The sequence below is a fragment of the Trachinotus anak genome, unplaced genomic scaffold (genome assembly GCF_046630095.1).
Source record: "Trachinotus anak isolate AG129_WGS33_773 ecotype Australia unplaced genomic scaffold, CSIRO_AGI_Tana_v1 ptg000007l, whole genome shotgun sequence".
NCBI lineage: Eukaryota > Metazoa > Chordata > Actinopteri > Carangiformes > Carangidae > Trachinotus > Trachinotus anak.
In genome coordinates, this window is record NW_027273858.1 from 20,841,942 (window position 1) to 20,851,899 (window position 9,958).

Genomic DNA, 9,958 nt, shown 5'->3' on the forward strand with positions numbered 1-9,958 from the left:
CATCACCAGTGATCCATGGAGGTATTGTTCACACCAGCAACACTGCAACATAAATAGTGAAATCCAATTAATAAATAGGTCAGTGGCATTGAAATATCCCCAGGACAAACAATTCCACTCTGTGTGGTAGATGTCAGAAATTGAACAGGCTTCATCAACAAGAACTCCTTAAAATCTAGGTCTAGTATGTTCTGTGCAGGCGTCACTGTTCATGTTTCTTTAAACACTTTCTATATCCTTTGCATAATCCCCGCAAGTACTTAAAGGCAGATGCTTTTTGAGTTTCTGCAGCAAGGTCAAGCATCCAAGCATTTCTCACAGTCTTTCTATCTGTCTATCTTTCTCTCTCCTCCAATTTGTTTGCCGGCCTCTCATTTTAATAAGAGGCAATGAACAAAATAGGTTTTACCAAGTGGCGTTACTGAAGGTAATCTCTGAGGATATGAGCCTTCACTCTTTAGCAAAGCTGCTTGCATACCCACAAGCATCCACCACTGTGCCTCCTGAGATGTAATTACGATAGCATTACACTCACTCTACTATGAATTGGCTCAAATTGGCTTTTCACTGTCACAGACATCAGCACTCCATAAACTTGACAAAGCTCTGTGCATGTTCTTCCACCACCACTCCACCACCACGCATAATTCAATATCATTATACTTTTACTGATTCTCTCCACTCCTGCTACAGCGGTTCACTGAGTAAACAGCACCTCTGTCTCTTGTGCACAGTGTTGTGATGTGGAGCTCCAGAGAAGAGGTGTTGTTCAGGCTCAGTCAGCTTACTCAGTCATTAGAAGCACTTTTATGCATGACTACACAGCTGCAGGCAAAAATAAAGGTGTTAATTTGAGGACTGGAAAGGAATTTATGGTTGTAAAGGTTGATTCTTTATTGGAAATTAGAAACCGCAGTCCTTATCTCAAATGGAAAAAGCAAAGCCTTGCACCAGAAAAGGCCAGAATGAGGGAATGAATCATTTCCAAGCAGTCAAGGATCACTGCAGCTTTTGAAAGACAGACTAGCAGAGTGGAGTTTAAAGAAGTAGTTTGAAGAAATACGCTTCTTACCTTTCTTGCCAAGAGCTAAAAGAAAAAATCAATAGGCCTATCTGTATGATGTATATAAAGCTACAGTCAGCAGGTGATCAGCTTAGCTTAGCATAAAGAGTGTAAATGAGTAAGAATGTGGTGACTGATTGTGACCAACAGAGTTGAAGGCGCCAGTAGGCTGGTTTTTCTTAGTCTTACTAGCTTGTCTACTTGCACAGAAGCAAATGTAAAAACAATGATCACAAGAGAAACAAGCTAGCAAGCTAACCTCTCTCCACATTATGCCGTAATGACAATAAAGAGGGAACAGCTCAGTGCCATTGTGATTAGTAGATGAAAGGTAATGGACAGTCATTTTAAATTAAGCCACAGCCACAGTTTGCACAGCCAGAGGCTACCAGGTAGTAGCTAGCATATTAGCTTGCTAGCAGTAGTGCTAGCCTGGCCTGGTCTTGCAGTTTGTTTCCACTGGAAACAGGGAGAAACAGCAAACCTGGCTCAGTCTAAAGCTCATTACACTAAATGTTGTTTGTTGAAACTACAGAAAACTAAATGATAAGCCTTGCATCCAGTCTGTATTGCTAAGCTAAGATAAGCTAATTGCCCTTCAGCCCCAGCTTTATATCTTCTCATCTAACTCTCAGGAAATGCTTCCTTTAAAATTTCTAATACTTAAAACTGCCTGTACTTTTTGAACTGAGTGTTTAAAATCTGTATAGAAGATCCCGACCAATTTCCCGCTCCCACTCCACAGAACGCTTCATAGCTGTCATATCTGACATGGCACTAGAGCCTTCTGACTTACCACATTCTTTCCTATAGCAGCTTGCACCTGCTTTTCTGTTTTTTTTTTTTTTTTGTTGTTGTTTTAAATAGTAAGTGGAAATAATGCATGTTCGCCAAACCAGCTTCTCTTAAATGGCTGTGTGTCATATCCCTGCTCTTTCAGAGGGATTAACAGAGAGGAGAATGTGAACTTGGGAGTTGAGGACAGGGGATAGTGTTGGTAATGCACTGCTGTATATGGTGGCTGTTTTCGGAACCGCCTACTAACATACTATTCATACTAAATGCATAGTACGTGTATTTTGTGAGAGAAATACCCGGATGTTTACTGGATTAGCAAGAATTTCTCAAGATGCGCTGTGAGCGTTCTGGACATACTCAAGTACCTGCTCAAACTTTAAAAAGTGACCTATTAACAGTGTTATTAGTGAATAGTGTAACAACTTTCAACCTTTTCTAAAATCCCTGCCAGTCGTTGCTGTCGCTGTCAGTTCGTGCGCAATGCATTCTGGGATACTGGCTGTATACTTCAGTGTGAACACAGCTTGGTAATGGTATACTAATTTGTTAATTTAGTATGTAGTATACAGTTTATACTCAATGAGTATGTAGGCAGTACGTTAGTAGGCGGTTCCGAACACAGCCAGTGTGTGCATGAGTTCCCATCTGTTTTCAACCTATTGTATGCTTGTGTATTTTCAGGCTTGCAGCTGTTAAATTTCATAGTTAATTCATAGTTAATTCTTGAAATGTAAGAGAACATTTCTTTCCTAGGACAGCGACTGGCACTGCCATTATCACACTTGCCGTTCAGCAACGGAGACATTTCTCATCATTCGTCTTCACTGTCACAGCAAAGTGTCTTCAGGAATTTGCCAAGCAGCTCTTCTGCCTGTCTGGGGAACAAAGACGTGTGAATGTGTCAGCCTTGCAGCGTCTTTGCCTTTGACATGTAAAAGATACATCCAAGGTTATCCCAGGATAAGATAAAACAGAGATGTAAACAATATCTTCAACAAGTTATGAGGTCCTGGATCAACCAAAAACAGCCTGTGGTTTCTAAGTGTCTATAATGACATAAGAATAGAGATAAACATTGGCACATGCAAATAATGTGCACATGTGCATGGTTAGACTGCGGTGAGAGAGTGCCAGGAATTTCTCTCTAAGCTGCTGTAATCACTTTGTTTTAATGTTTCTCGAGAACCAAGTCAAATTCCATGTGCAGCTATGAGGGCAGCTAGAATTAAACTCTAATCACACTGAGCCACAGACTGGTGGCCCAATTCTGCCCCTGCAAAAAGCAACTTAATTATGGCGGGCAATGATGCCAGCTGAATTCAAGAAATAATCTTTTAAAGGGATTCAAAGGAGCAGACACCAGATTAATACGCTAACCTTTGTGATGCATCTTTATTGAGCTATGAATAATTCATTACAGTAAACCACATCTTGCTCTGGCCGTAATGAGATAATATGGATGTGTGTGTATGTGTGAATAAATTTTGCATCAGAGCTAAAGTGTCAAAAATGTAAACTACAACATGTATTAACATGCCATAGTGACAGACATATAATAAGGATATAAAGACACTGAGGGTCTGCTGTACTCGTAGACACAGAGGAGCGGTGGAAGTATTTTTGGATACTTCGGATCTATTTTCCTCCCCTGGAGGTTTCTCCCCTCAGTGGTGGCATGGATCCAAAAAGGTTTCATTGTCAGGCTTGTGTCAGCCAGTGTTTCCGAGTCTGGCCAGTGTTTTCAGGAGCTGGCAGAGGCATGTAGAGGTAATTTAGAGCTGCATTAATCAAAACATTTATATAAACAATGACAATTGGACTATGTGTGATGTGTAAAATGCTCATAATGATGAACCCACAGAAAATTATTACCTGCAGGACTATGTTTTTAGCTAATTGTTTGGTTTAAAAGCCCCGAAACTCTGTGGGAACAGGCAGACATTTTTTACCAAAAAACTCAAATAAATTGACAGTACATGACCTAGCCAGCACCAAAACATAGCCACTTGCTAACAATGAGGGAATTTAATAATTTTGGATTGTATACTCAAGTTTGAGTTTTGCCCAAACAAATTTTAACTGATTTTGTGTGATTACACCGTGTATGCAGTATCTGTCAAAGCAGCTCAAACGTATACGCATGCTATGATTTCAAGGATACCCGATAAAGTCTTAACCACAGTGGCTAGTTAAATTCATAAGATGTATACCTACATACTCTATTCATACCTAAAGTCACACACATACACGATCACAACTTATCGCTACATAGCTAACATTAGCATTAAAAACTGTTTACCTACCAGTCTAGAATAAATGTTGGGAGTTCAGCATCAAACTTCATTCATTTACTCACTAAAAGCTGTGTCCAGCGGTGGAAAGAAACACCACTCTTAACTCTTGTTTTGATTCAATTTGTATCACTTGTTTTCTTCTACTAAAGTTAGCATGCTAACCAGCTAGCTCCAGCCCGTTACAGCACTTTCTGATGCCAGGTCACTGTAGCCTCCACTCTGCCCTGAAGAAGTAGCTGCTCAGAGGACTTATCAAAACTTCTTGTATTATAAACACGACAATGACTGAAGCTCTTGGTAAGTAAACAGCTGCTAATGCTAATGTTAGCAATGTAGCAATAGGAAAACTTACATATAGCCCCTCTAAGTCATGTACAGTCATGTCTTGTGGTGTTTTGCTTTTTTTCTAATTCTGTTTTTATCAAGTTATTTATACAGATGTTTTAATAACGAGTTAAAAGCCTAACTGGGGACGGGGGCTGCAGATTAGCGTCAGCTAGATGCTGTCAACAATCCGTATGTAATGTCGTTCATCTGTATGCTCTCTGTTAAATAAACAAATAAATAAATAGCTAATTGTAATGTGGAGACAGGTAAGCTTGCTAGCTTGTTTCTCTTGATATTTCCCAGGAGACCGAAACAGAACTAAAATAGGAATGAATATTGGACTTAAGTTCATATGTTGGCCAAAGTCATGACTCCGAATTAATGCGCGTATTGCTGTATGTCTGTCATATGTATAAATAAGCAATTGTTTGCTTGTACATTAGCTATAACAAGGTTTCAGTTTGTCAGTTAAAGAGACAGAAGAAATTAATTAATGCAGCTTTAATTATGAAATAAAAAATAACATTTTTCTTCAATTTTAAAATAAAACAAAAAATGCTCACAGTAGAAATAAGAATAATCAATCAATATTTCAAAGACAACTCACTACAGTACTGCATGCTTGTTGGGTTATTCATACATTTTCCTGTAACTGATACAGTGTCTGTGTACACATACCCATGAAATAGATTTCGCTGAGTTTTCTTTCCACACGCACATTTTTCAGACTGCTGACCTACATCTCTCTTCACAGACATAGTTTGAAGCTGTAATGTCGGCGCAGCAGCTCTCGTTTTTGTGCATGTTTTTCTCTCTTTTGTTGAACTCTCTTTAGAACACCAGTCAGTGCTCAAGAGAACACTGACATGTTTTTTCTCCTTTCTCTCTGATGTCACTTTCATCTCCAGTCCAGACTGAATACAACAACACCTTCTCCTCTTTCTCCCGCATGAATGCAAGAGGAGGAAGGAGGATGACCGACTCATGGAACAGTGCGTGCCAAAATGCAAAAGTGTCATAGAATTAGTTTTATGTTTGTTAATAGTCGTTTTGCAGCTGCTCTCTTGATACAAGCGTTTTAAGGATATTAAAAGCTTTCACCAGGCGGGATCTGTCAGTGTCAGCTGTCTATTTTCTGTCTAACTCAATCAGTCTCCTCAGTTCACCACCAGGTAATCTCATGCCATTCAAAAGCTGTTTTTTAAAATCTGTCATAAGAATTAGAGTGTTTGTATTTATCTCATCATTATAAAACTAACAGCTCTGTCACTGATGTCCCTTCACCTCACTCTGAAACATGCACTGCAAGCAACCCTCTGCGTCATTTTTAATGTCCTTTGTTGTCACAGTGAGAAATGCTGATTCAGTTGGTCGGCCTCTTCATCACATTTATTGCACACTATTACATATGCACATTATTACAATAAGCATTTCTTCAGTCTTCATTTACCAAAAGTCATTTGCAAATTCAAACGCAGGAGTGGAGGTGGGTGGGTGGTTTTAGCAGAAGCCAAAAAACTCTGTAGAGGGATGCTAGAGGAGGCTCCCCTGAGAAATTGTGGCCATTTAAAACCAATTTATTACAAGTGCACAATTTATTTGCATAATGAATGTCCATCTGAGTTACTTTCTGTCCTGCAAGTGTGGTAATTTACCTCTAAAGCACTTACAGTAGTACTGTGCTTCAGCCTGCTGAAGAGAACTTACAAAATATGACACCTTTGCAGACACAGCAATTTAGAGGAAACATTACAAAAAGTATGTTATAATAATCTTTGACACTAATTGCTATCATAGTTTCATTATCTTGTCATCGCCTTGTCAGTTTGAACTGCTAGTTTAATGTTACTGCACAGTAACAGGGAGGTTTTGCCTATGATAGTTAATCATGATAATATCGCGCATTTGATAGTACACAGTACGACCATGTGGCTTATCAGAAAATGATAATCAGATAGTGGGTGAAATAGAAAATGAAGAAATCAAAAGGTTAAAAGAACAGTCAGCATTTTGGAAAAGATAATGATTTGTTTTCCAGGACAAAATTGCTGGGTCTATGGTAAAAAAAAAAATCCATCTACCAGCACCTCTAAATTTTATGAATTTACACATTGTCTTGTTTGCTGATGCTATACACAAACCAAAATGTAACAACACTAGGTATAAACCTAGCACATGGCTGGACTGTGTATGGGTTGGAATGGAAAGCTGCCAGCTGCCCTGGATTCCTGACTACTCAGGAGCTGCAGGGAAGCAGAGTTACGCTTCCAATTCATTCAAATTTGCCACTATGGCGAATTAACTGCATTTATTACATGTACCCTTAAAGGAGGCAGGGGAATAACTAGATGTAAGACATACCAAGCAAGAACGAAACCATCTGTAACTGCTGAACTTAAGAAACTAGCAGATCCGAAAAGCACGTCAACAACGAAACACCAGCAAGCAGAAATGAGACTACATGCTTGAAGGTCAACACAGCCGTATGAGCCCTCTTGAGGAATAAAGGATTTCTATCCACTGAAACTAGAGGACTTTCAATTTAAAACGGTTGCAGAAAGTGTTACGTTTGTATTAATGCATAATAGTAACTCTAACTGTACTACAATACCGCTATGATCAATTATACGTATCAAACAGAGGGAATTAGAAATAAAGGCCTGTTACCTTCAGGAGTTGAGGTAAATAAAGGCACTGCTCTGTTGCTACAGTTGAGCCAAGTCTATAAATCTAGTGACAAAATTCATAAAGTTCACAACACTGCAGGCTATGAACTCCCCCCAAATGCAGTAGAGACTCGCACAATGAGCTGAGAAATCTTTTTTTTTTTCATTTCATTTTCATTTATTTTTGTTAGGTTTCTTGAGGGGCATGTGGTCCTATCTGGGGTGTGTGTTTCTCCCCCAAAGGAAAATTTAGGATGATCTGTCCACTTTCGAGTTAAATGCATGAGGCTTTGAGTATGAGCATATCGGATACTATCGGAAGCAAATACTAGATTTAGGCAGATAAGGCTACCAGATAGCGTGCACTATGGCCAATTTCATTAATCGAGAGGTAATGTACAGATTTTTTTTCCCAACGACCAATCAGTTAGTTGAAGAATAGGTGCAACTTCAGTCAACAAAGATTTTCTTTGGTTGACTTAAACAAGTAGAGCTGTTATGAAAATCCTTTCCTTTCACTCCTGGAATTTTTATATTTGTATTTTGTATTGTCAATTTAACAAAATAATGTGCACAGTTCATTTATTTATTTCCTACATAGCATATAACTTGACACTGGCCCATCCTTTATGTGTAGGTATTTCCTCTGTTTATCCTAATTTGAAATTAGCTTCAATTTAAAAATTTTGCTTTTCCATTTTGGAGTCCATATTTCCACAGAACCACAGCCATATAAACGTGAACATTATGTAAGTCCAGACATTTTATCATATTTTTTATGTTATTTATTTATGAATGGTGATTTTGTTTTTGATTTTGTTGATTTGCAAATGTAACTAAACATTAAATTTGCTTTAAAAAAAAAAAACACCTTTTGATTTTTTTTTCTGATTGTGGGAGAAACCGGAGCACCCAGAGAAAACCCACAAATGCAAACTTTCTAGGAAAAACAATGGAAAGAGGGTATGAAAAAGAAAGTTGGTGGCAGGACAGGGAAGATCATGCTGGTCCAGATCCTTGGACTCTGGACCTCTGTGTGGCTGCACTTTGGATGGCTGGGAGACGGGTGTTTGATGAGGCTGCAGAGGCCAGCTGGAGCTTGCAGACCGTGGCTTTAGCTGATCTGATGGGTGGGAGGCAGGTTGGCCTCAGGTCAGCCTTAGTGGACTCTTTACACCTGACAGGCAGGTTCTGCTGTTCCTTACACTCTAGTTTCTGTTTGCAGGCTCTTGGAAATTCTGCCACTTGCCGGCAGTATTTGTCAGGGATTCTCCTGCCCTTGAGCCCCATCAGTGTCTCCTCATTGATCTCATTGAGACGTCTTTGCTGGTATTCTTTGGCCAGCTCATGGACTTCCTTGATGCGCTGTCTGTTCCTGGCTATGACTGAGTCCTCACATCCCGTCATCTGTTGTTGGATGAAGGAACATTGGATCTCAGCATGACGCAGAGCTTTCTGAGGTTGCTGCTGATCTTTTCTCCTCTTCTCCAAGAACTCCGGGTTTTCCGGGTTCCTTCTCTCCTGGTTCTCTTGCTTTTGCTGTCTCCCCATCAAGGCCTTTTTTTCCACCCTGGTCATACCCTGGGATGCTGAGGTTATTCTGTTGAACTCAGCTGGAAGATTGATAGACTCTTCTGAAGGATACTTCGGTGGGATCCACAGGTTGTATTGGGTCTTATTATTGACCACTGAGTTTCCATTTTTGGCCGGTGGTCTTGGTTTTAACAGAATTAAGTCCACCTGGGAGATGGGAGCCAATTTATGAAACTGGTACTGTGTGCTCCTTGAGGTCATGTTGCAGGATGCCTTTTTCATTGTCCTCGGTTATTGGAGTCCAGGACAACGAAGAATGAACTTGTTGTAAAAAATTGTTTGTTAAATGTGAACGTTTGTAGTTCTTCACTTCACAGACTTGATAACACAAGATAAATGTTCAGTTATAAATGTAACAGGCTCGAACCCAAGATCAAATGAAGCTGATGACATCACAGGTTATGTGACATCATTATTTATTAAATGACTACCTTACCTGACCTTTGCTCCACTTGCAACACTGGTACGAACTCCTTTTCCTCTTCTTTATTATAGTGAGGTTTCTTTCCACAGCACTTCACTTTACTGTCTCTATCGCCAAAATCTACTCTATCCAAAAAACCATTTGCCACTTACCTTGGGAACTGAATGTCCCATGAGGCTCTGTGTCTTTAGTTGTGGAAGACACTGAGTGGAACTGTGCGTTGGTTATCCTCTGCACTTCATGGATCACAGCCTGGATGAACAGGAAAATGTAAACATGTTTTTATGCTTTATTGTCACAAAAATACAATCAGACTCTTAGAGGCTCAACCAGAGACATGTATTATGGATAGTTTATTACAGTACGACAGTTACCATGCTCAAAATACACAAGACCAGGATATATCAGTGGATATTTCAATGATAAATTCACTGTCGAATTGAAAATGTTTTTGGTTTTCATTTCAGAAAACTGGTCACCTAACTTTCCAGATGTGTTCTGAAATCCAGTAGCTATAGCTGAAGGATTGGCTTGATAAATGAGTCATTGTGTTGCATGAATATCACCATAGGCTGGCAGCTCAGCTTGTGACTGACAGACGCTTAAAAAAAAAAAAAAAGAGAAATCCCATCTGAATGAAACCTTGATTCTATCACATCAAAAAGCTTTTTCAAACATTGCAGTCACATTTTCTTACTTCCTCCTTGCCTTTCCGTCTGTCTCGCTCTTCGTTCACCTCCCGCTCCAGCTTTGGCCTCTGTTGCTGGCTGTATGACAAGCCACATTAGGCTGA